Genomic DNA, 8,195 nt, shown 5'->3' on the forward strand with positions numbered 1-8,195 from the left:
TGGAAGAGATGAAGCGTGAGTAACGAGCTCAGATGGAGGCCTTTCAGCAACAGTTCTTTGCCTACACACAGCAGCATCTGTCTTCCATGTAGACATCCCCCGCGATGCTGCACCCTGGGACGACGCCGCCGCCATCAGCTTCAATGACGAATGTTCAGACGCCGCCATCCGCTTCAATGCCGAATGCTCAGACGCCGAGATCAGCTTCAATGCTGAATGCTCAGACGCCAGATTCGGTAGAGTTTCAGCGGCATCGTCCGAGCGGCAGCGCACCAAGACGCCAAGGCGCACGATGAAGATCTGGCAGAAGATTAGGTCGTGCATTGAAGAATTGGAACCCTCCGAGTGAATAAAGGGAAACAAAAGGAATAGGTTGTAATTTTTTTAATTTATTGAACGTAAATTATCAAATTTTATGTTGTTAATATTAGAATTTCTATTAAATGATTTATATAATTATTATATGAATCAACATATATATAATTATTATTCTCATTAATATTATATAATTATTATTTTTAAAATTTTTAATTAATTTAACAAAAAAATATTGATTCTAATACAATATTTTTATATGTTGATTCTATTAGAATCAGCATTTAAAAAAAAAAGCTAAAGAGAATCAGATGCGACTAGTCACATCTGAAACTTTCGCGCCAAAGGTTTCAGATGCGACTAGTCGCATCTGATTGTATTGTATCCCGCCAAAATATTAGGCGCGAATGAGTATCAGATGCGACTACTCGCATCTGATACTTTTCGCGCCAAGGTTTTGTTGTCAATGGTGCCCACAAGAAGAGTTGTAGTCTTTATTTTGTACATTTGATGTAATAAAGTCTCACGAAGACTCTTGCTTGTAATTGCTTATTCATTAATAAAAAGTTGAAACGTTCATTCATTCTTCCTCGTCTGTTTGAAGCTTTATGATAAAACATTAGTCTTTAGTCCATAAACAAACTTAACAACTTACGAAGAGACAAATGTAGATTTGCATGAAAAAACTCTTCGTAGTTTGCTTAAAACGATATTCGCAATCTAAGGGTCAAAGGACTATTGACCTCAGTACGATTGTTAGGAGAATCTATGATGTCTGGTTATGGGGCATTGAGAGTTGGAGACTCTATAGTTCTTCTAGGTATCTTCCGAAGGAACTGAATTGACCAGTGCACTTCTAGAAGACAAGATAAGAACAAACCTTATAACCTCTTATGTCTCGAAGTCACTACGTATGAATTGCATCATGCTTACCTTAATCCTGAAATGAGACATGTCATTTCATAGCTTACGTAATCTCATTTGAGAAAGTCAGAGTTCGGACTCACTATGTGATTCCGAACAGGACCTATTGGTGAAGTACTAAGTTATGAAGATGTCATGAGTAACCTTGTGAAGTTCTCATAGATATGGAATTCATGTACAAGATTTCTGAAATGCAATGTATATCACCTCATGCTTTGTTCCTTGGAGTGTGAATAAATGAACTGGCCAGTGTCCAAATTGAGTCATGACTCTTTTGGATGAAACAATGTGACTTGTTAGCTCCTCGTCAATACATTGTTTCTAACTTATTCACAAGCGACAAAGGAGTTGAGGAAATAACAGCTAGAAGGGTAAAATGGTAATTTCGTAAATCCCGACTAGCTGATGATATTCATGAAGGGTAAACATAGATAATATTCAGTGGATCCGCTCATAATAATTGGGTTGGATTCTTGAGTAGAAAACAAATTCATTTGAACCGAGAGATTTTTAGTGTCAACTCTTTAGTGGAGTCAGTTGACATTAAGCTAAACTTGGAAAAGGTTTGTGAACTTTTGAGTCCAAGTGTTTAGCTCAAGCTTTGTTCATTTGGATCCATGAGGTCACTGTCACAAATCATATCGAGTAGTAATAGTTAAACTAGAAGCTAAGTCAAAACAAGAACGAGACAAGTTTTGTGAAAATTGTCAAAAGGGTATTTTTGTCTTTTTAGACATAGGATGAAATGAATGTCAATAAATTTTTTTGACATTGTCATATGATGAAAAATGAAATTTAAATCACACGGCCAACTTAAAGAATTTGGGCCTTGAGGATTAATTTCATTTCATAGAATTTTACTTGAAAATTCTTCATGGGCTTATCTTATGTTGTCATGAACAAATGAAGAAACATCTAGAAGCTCAAATTTCGTCCAACCCAAGGAAAATAAGGCTGAATTTCGTTCATGCCATAGTGGGAAAGAGAGTTTATTTTGTGCATTAATGTATGAAGATACTTGCCAAAAGAAAAAAGGGGAAACAAATTTCCTCTAGAAGGAAAGTGCAATTTTGGCCAACTAAGAGAGAAAGCAAATGAGGAAACAAATCCAAAGGCTTCTAGAAGCTCATTTGGACGTGCAAGGGGTATGATGAAACTACCTTTTGAAGGTAATCCTCCTCCTATAAATACCCCACCTCATTCCTCTCATTTCATTCATTCCACATAAGTTAGAGATTGATAGACTCTCTCTCTAGACCTTGTGGCCGATTTCTCCTCTCTCTCTCTAGTTTTTTTTCGTTGTGTTTTGGCACCTAGGTCCTCATTTGACCTAGTGGTTTTAGATCTTCGACTTTGAGACTTGTTCTCGAATCGTCGTGTTTAAAAGTGCTCACTCACTAATTCCTTATTTCTCGAGTGATTCTTGTGATAGAAACTTTTGTGGTTGCTCGAGTTGGCGAGGAAAGAAGAGAGACGTGATGCGAGGGAGACGAACATTGCAACTTTCCAAAAGCTTCTCAACGTTCAAGCTTCTAAAAAGGTTAGTAATCTTTAATGCTCATAATAGTTTATATTTACATGTGCTTGCTCTTTGTCTAAGTTAGTAAAAACGTTTTACTAGTTAAAAGAAAATTTTTAAAATTTCGCCGCTTACCGAAGCGTTAAACTTTTTCTTAAACCCTAGATCAATTCCAACAGGTTTCAGATGCGACTAGTCGCATCTGATACTATATATCCCGCCTTAATATATTATTTTGGAGTAAATTTAGGTGCGACTTTTGGTGCAAGAAGTCGCACCTAAAATGTCGCACCTGATAGTGATGACTTTCAGGTGCGGAAAGTCGCACCTAAAATCATCAGGTGCGGACTTTCAGATGCGACTTTGTCGCATCTAAAGTCGCACCTGAAAGTGTCATTAGGTGCGACTCTTGCACTTTCAAGTGCAAAAAAAGTCGAACCTGATGCTATATTTTGTACTAGTACTAGACTATGTTTATTTCCTTGGTTTGCCTTTTTATGGCAAAAAAAGGGGGAGTAATTTTAGTTGATCTGAATTCTTTTTTGTTGGGTTGTAATAGCTAGGCTTTAACATTGCTGATCATGCTTTTACTTCCATACTTTGCCTGAACATGAACTTACATATTTTTTGCTAGAAATACTCTGCGTAGTGATCATGTTTTTTGGTCATAAATTACCAAGGGGGAGATTGTTGTTATATTGTATGGCATAGTTTATTTGGCAAAACAAATTGTAACAAAGTTGTCCAAGCCGTAGCATCAACAAGTTGTTCAAGCAAGTTATGCAGCTTGTAGTCAGGGCAGTTACGTCTTTTTTCTTACGGTGAAATAATGTAACTGCCACTTTGGTTAGTTACCCAATTTGCTTGGAGATGTAATCTTGGATCTTTAGGGATTCGATAGATTTTGTTTCTGCGTAGGATTTCTGAGCTAACCATATCTTTGGTTAACGAGGTTCTTATACTGTTTGTCTATTCACAAAGCCGTATTTTCTTTGTTGTCATCTCTTTCTATAGAACTTCATCGACAACAGGCATTGATTAACTCAGAGCTTTTGTATCATTATACTAAGCTTGAGATCGTGTGTCGCATAGGTGTGCTATTGATCTTCGGTGAAAGATCGGGGTAATACAGGGATATGAGTCTTTGGTTCAAGGCGGGCTTGAATCTATCCCCACTAGAAATAACCATTAGAGAGAGATGTTGGAAAAGAAGAGTTTTGTCTAACTTAATATTCCTATAATCGTGGTTGATTGAGATAGTGGATTGCTTTTATGCGGACGTCGCACTCCTCCTGAGTAGATTTTTATACCGAACAGGGTAACCACCATTGAGCAATCGAACAAACAAGAAGAAAACAATAAAGAACACAGAGAATTGGTTACCTACTTCATTGACAAAGGACCTAATCTGGTGGGATGAGTAAGCCGGTGATCAAAAGAAATTCACTAAGAATCAATTAGAGATACAAGGATTCAGGTTTGCAAAATACCTCTCAAACTGTTGCCTCCACTACAACAAAATGGGTCTACAACCATGACCAAATATAGCTGTGACTACTCACGGCTAAATAGTCGTGATATATGATGATACATCTGTGACCTATTGTGATTGTTGACAATTTCAATATATCATTCACAAAAATATAAAGTAGGTAACAAAACTCCTATGGACATAATATCTCTTTTATAGTAATAAAAGTGTTTGATACCTTGCTAGATTTTCTATATAGATCACCTTGTTCTGATTCGATGGAGAGAAATCCAGAAGCGTATCATACATCAAATCATACTTGCGCAAAATATCCACATAATCGGATCTGTTGTGATCTGCCATTTATCCGTTGATAAAAATTGAGGAAATTATATGAATAGGCTGTGATTTTATTATTCGAGCGCACACATGCAATTTTAATTTGTAGAGTAAAAAGTTGCGTAAATATTAAATGCTGAGTAAAAAAAATTCAAGAGAAAAAATGGAATCGTAATCGAAGACTGGAAAGGAGATCCTTGTCTATCGTCGAACTTTTGTGGAGCAGGCTACAATGTAACACCCATAAGCCTCCGAATATTATTTCTTTGTGAGTTCAGATTCATTTAGGCGTATTATTACGATAATTTAATCACTATTAAGTATAATATTAGCTTTCTATAAAAAGTATAATATATTAGCTGAAAGTATAATCCATTTTGAAATTCTGTATATCATGTTGATGTGATTTCTCTTTATCATTTATTTACAAGTTGTATGAAACAAAGTATTTTATCAGAACTGATAACCAAGTTTGGACAACGATGCCTACATCTGGAGGGATGATACTCCTAGTGAAACGTAACTTCACTATCGACGGTATAAATAATAAAAAGTGGTCTTCGGTGAATGATCCATTCTTCAGTGCCCTCTACTCGAAACTACCTGTGAATTTCGACTTAGGCTCTTCCTAAATCAAAGTCTCCCCACTTCCACTGAATTCACTCCCTAAGTGGTTAATCTACCTTTATAATGATAGGTGATCTTACAATACCACGAACGCAATTGTAGTTTCCATTAGACTAATGGTTATCCCCTCTTTCTAGAACAAAATTGTTGACATGTGAAAATATTACAACAATATTTTCTCCATGAGCACAAGGTATTGAGACTAAATATGTCGAGAACAGTGCATATACATGCAAAATTGTTTATGATATTGACTAATCTGATAAAAGAGAGCCTAAGCTATGAGAAATATTAAGTGTTTGCTCGAAAGGTAACCCTACCTCTAATACCAATTTGTTTGAACGATTCGTGGTTAGATACCTATGAAATACAAAAAAAAAAAATACTATATCAAAATATATAGCCTATACGGCTCTAGATTTCATACAACTAATATAGGGATATAATTAAACTTGAGATGAAAAATCTATTTCAGACTTACGTCTTGTTTGGAAGTGGTTCCACTAAAAATAAATCTAATATTTAAATATTAAAAGCACTCAATGTGTTCCTATTGTTTTTCCCCTCTTATTTCTTCTTTCATCCCCCACTTTTGGATTTACAATCCCATGGAATACATTTTGTTTGTGTCTTATATATATTTTATAACAACAAAAAAGATATAATAACAACAACAGTGGGGCCTACATCATTAGAGAAATAGGAGCTTCACAGTAGAGATGAAAAATCAACTAATTAACAATGTTATGTGACAATAATAATAGAATTTGAGTCTCAAATCCATTCTAGAATAAAAAAAACACAAACTAAACAAATATGAAAAATAAATACACACAGATTTATAGTGATTCACTTTAAATGCGAAAGCTATGTATACACTTCTCGTTGCATTTTCTCACCAATACTCAAATTCGGGAGAAAATGTGTTTACAATCTATCTTGCGCTCTACAATAAATATTGGCGCACATATTATTTATATGAAAAATCTAAGGATATCAAACAAGCCAGAAATTCCTAAAATACTCTCTCCTCATAACCCGTAAATATAATTTTTGTCCAGGGGCCTATGCCCCCTACGACCCCTGAGAGGCGGGGTTTACCATTGCCATTCAACCCTTTACGTCGAGCTGTGTGCAGGTCGATCTGCAAATCATCGTTTTAAGGTATTCAGACGTCATTGCCGATTAGGCTCCCTACCTCAACAATATCCCACTTGGAGATTAATCTCATCACACATGTCTCCATTTGCAATGGTGACTCCGATCTTCATGTAACGAATCAAACTGAAATCACGTACAACTTCCGTGAGCATGCCTTTGTTATCATACATATTGGATTCTGACTCCCTACGATCTTCTCGAGCACAAGCACTTCATCTTCAAGGTAGATCTACAAATCATCACCATAAAATTTCTCGTCGTTATAGCCCATCGATTAGCCTTCATACCTCAACAAACTAACGCTCTCAAAACATAGCTCATCACGCCTTCCATAATTTAGGCTACAAAAAATTTGAAAAATAGCCAATTTAAACGTTTGATATTGCTAAATAGCCAAGGTTTGGTAAATATTAGGTAAATAGCCATAAATGATGACGTGGCTTAATATGGCAATTGCTATTTACTTAATATTTACGTTTGTAAATATATAAAATTGGCTATTTACCTAATATTTACAAAACCTTGGTTATTTAGCAATTCCCAACGTTTAAGTTGGCTATTTTGCTAAATTACCCTTTAGGCTATCCTTTTTCTAAGGTTTGATCAGGCAAGACCTGTGATATAATGATTCCAGGATATGCCAATGGCAGACCCTAAAAAATAAAGGCCGAGCCATCCTAAATCATAAAATAATTAGGGTTTAGGTAAGGTGACCTGCACAGTCCGATCCTTTTGAAAACTTAAAGTTTATTGCTGATAAATATGATCAGTTAGAATCTTTGAAATATATAGGAATCAATTTAAGCTTTAGGCTTTTTCATAATAAGGACGAACCTAAAATTTTAGAAATCTCAGCTCAAGTGGACTAGAAAGACATCTATTGGATTATTTTTTGCAACTCAATTCATTGCAAATATTGTAAGTTATTCCCTACTTTTTCTCATTCAATATATAAATGTAGACCCTTTTGTTTTACAGTCAATTCAAATTTTATATGGATTAATTGATTTCTTATATGCACATGTAAGTGTTTTTTCTTAGCATGCATGCAAAGATCTCCGGCTTAGTTTCAAACATGTGTTCAGTAACAATAATTTACTATTACTTGCAATTTACATTTGTTAGTTATGGAACGGTCTTAGTTTGACAAAACTATGTGTTCTAAGTTGTTCGAGACGATAGCGCAACTACTTGTTCAGGACCTGAATTGTACAAGACACATGGCAGTCTGCGCGAACTGAACTAAAAAAACAAAATATTTTTAGTTTCGATCTTTATGGAGATATGATCGGATTTGGTTTCATGATCAATTTAATTCGCGGATATTCTATTATTGACGCTTATGAAATCCCCTATGGTTTCATTAGGTCAATTGGCACTTTTAGTTCAATAAACACGGACCTTGATATATAACCAGTCTATCTACTGTACATCTACATCGACAACCGGTTTATGATAGCTTGCTACTGATGTGTTGGACAGAGTTTGCAAGTAAGTATGTTTGCATTGATACGCTAAGAAGATCTTCGGGAGAGGATCGCGCAATCTTTGGGAAGAAGAGTCGTGGAGAATTGAGATGGAGTCTCTGATTTGAGGAGAGCTCAAATAGCAGTTCATCGGAGATCGGAGAAGACAGTTGTTGAGAGGGAGTCAGTAAACGGGAGTCATTGTACTTTTGATTATTATAGTGAATTACTTATCACCACCGAACATATCAGTCCTTCTGAGTAGGTGTTTTATTAATGAACAAGGTTCCAATTTTGTGTGTCCATTATTGTGTTCTTGTTATCTGCTTGTTTGATCTCTTTCTTAATTATTCTCGCACCAGCAGATAGCTAT

The sequence above is a fragment of the Urtica dioica genome, chromosome 2, assembly GCF_054948205.1.
Source record: "Urtica dioica subsp. dioica isolate 48M chromosome 2, U.dioica_male_clone48M_v1_H2, whole genome shotgun sequence".
Lineage (NCBI taxonomy): Eukaryota > Viridiplantae > Streptophyta > Magnoliopsida > Rosales > Urticaceae > Urtica > Urtica dioica.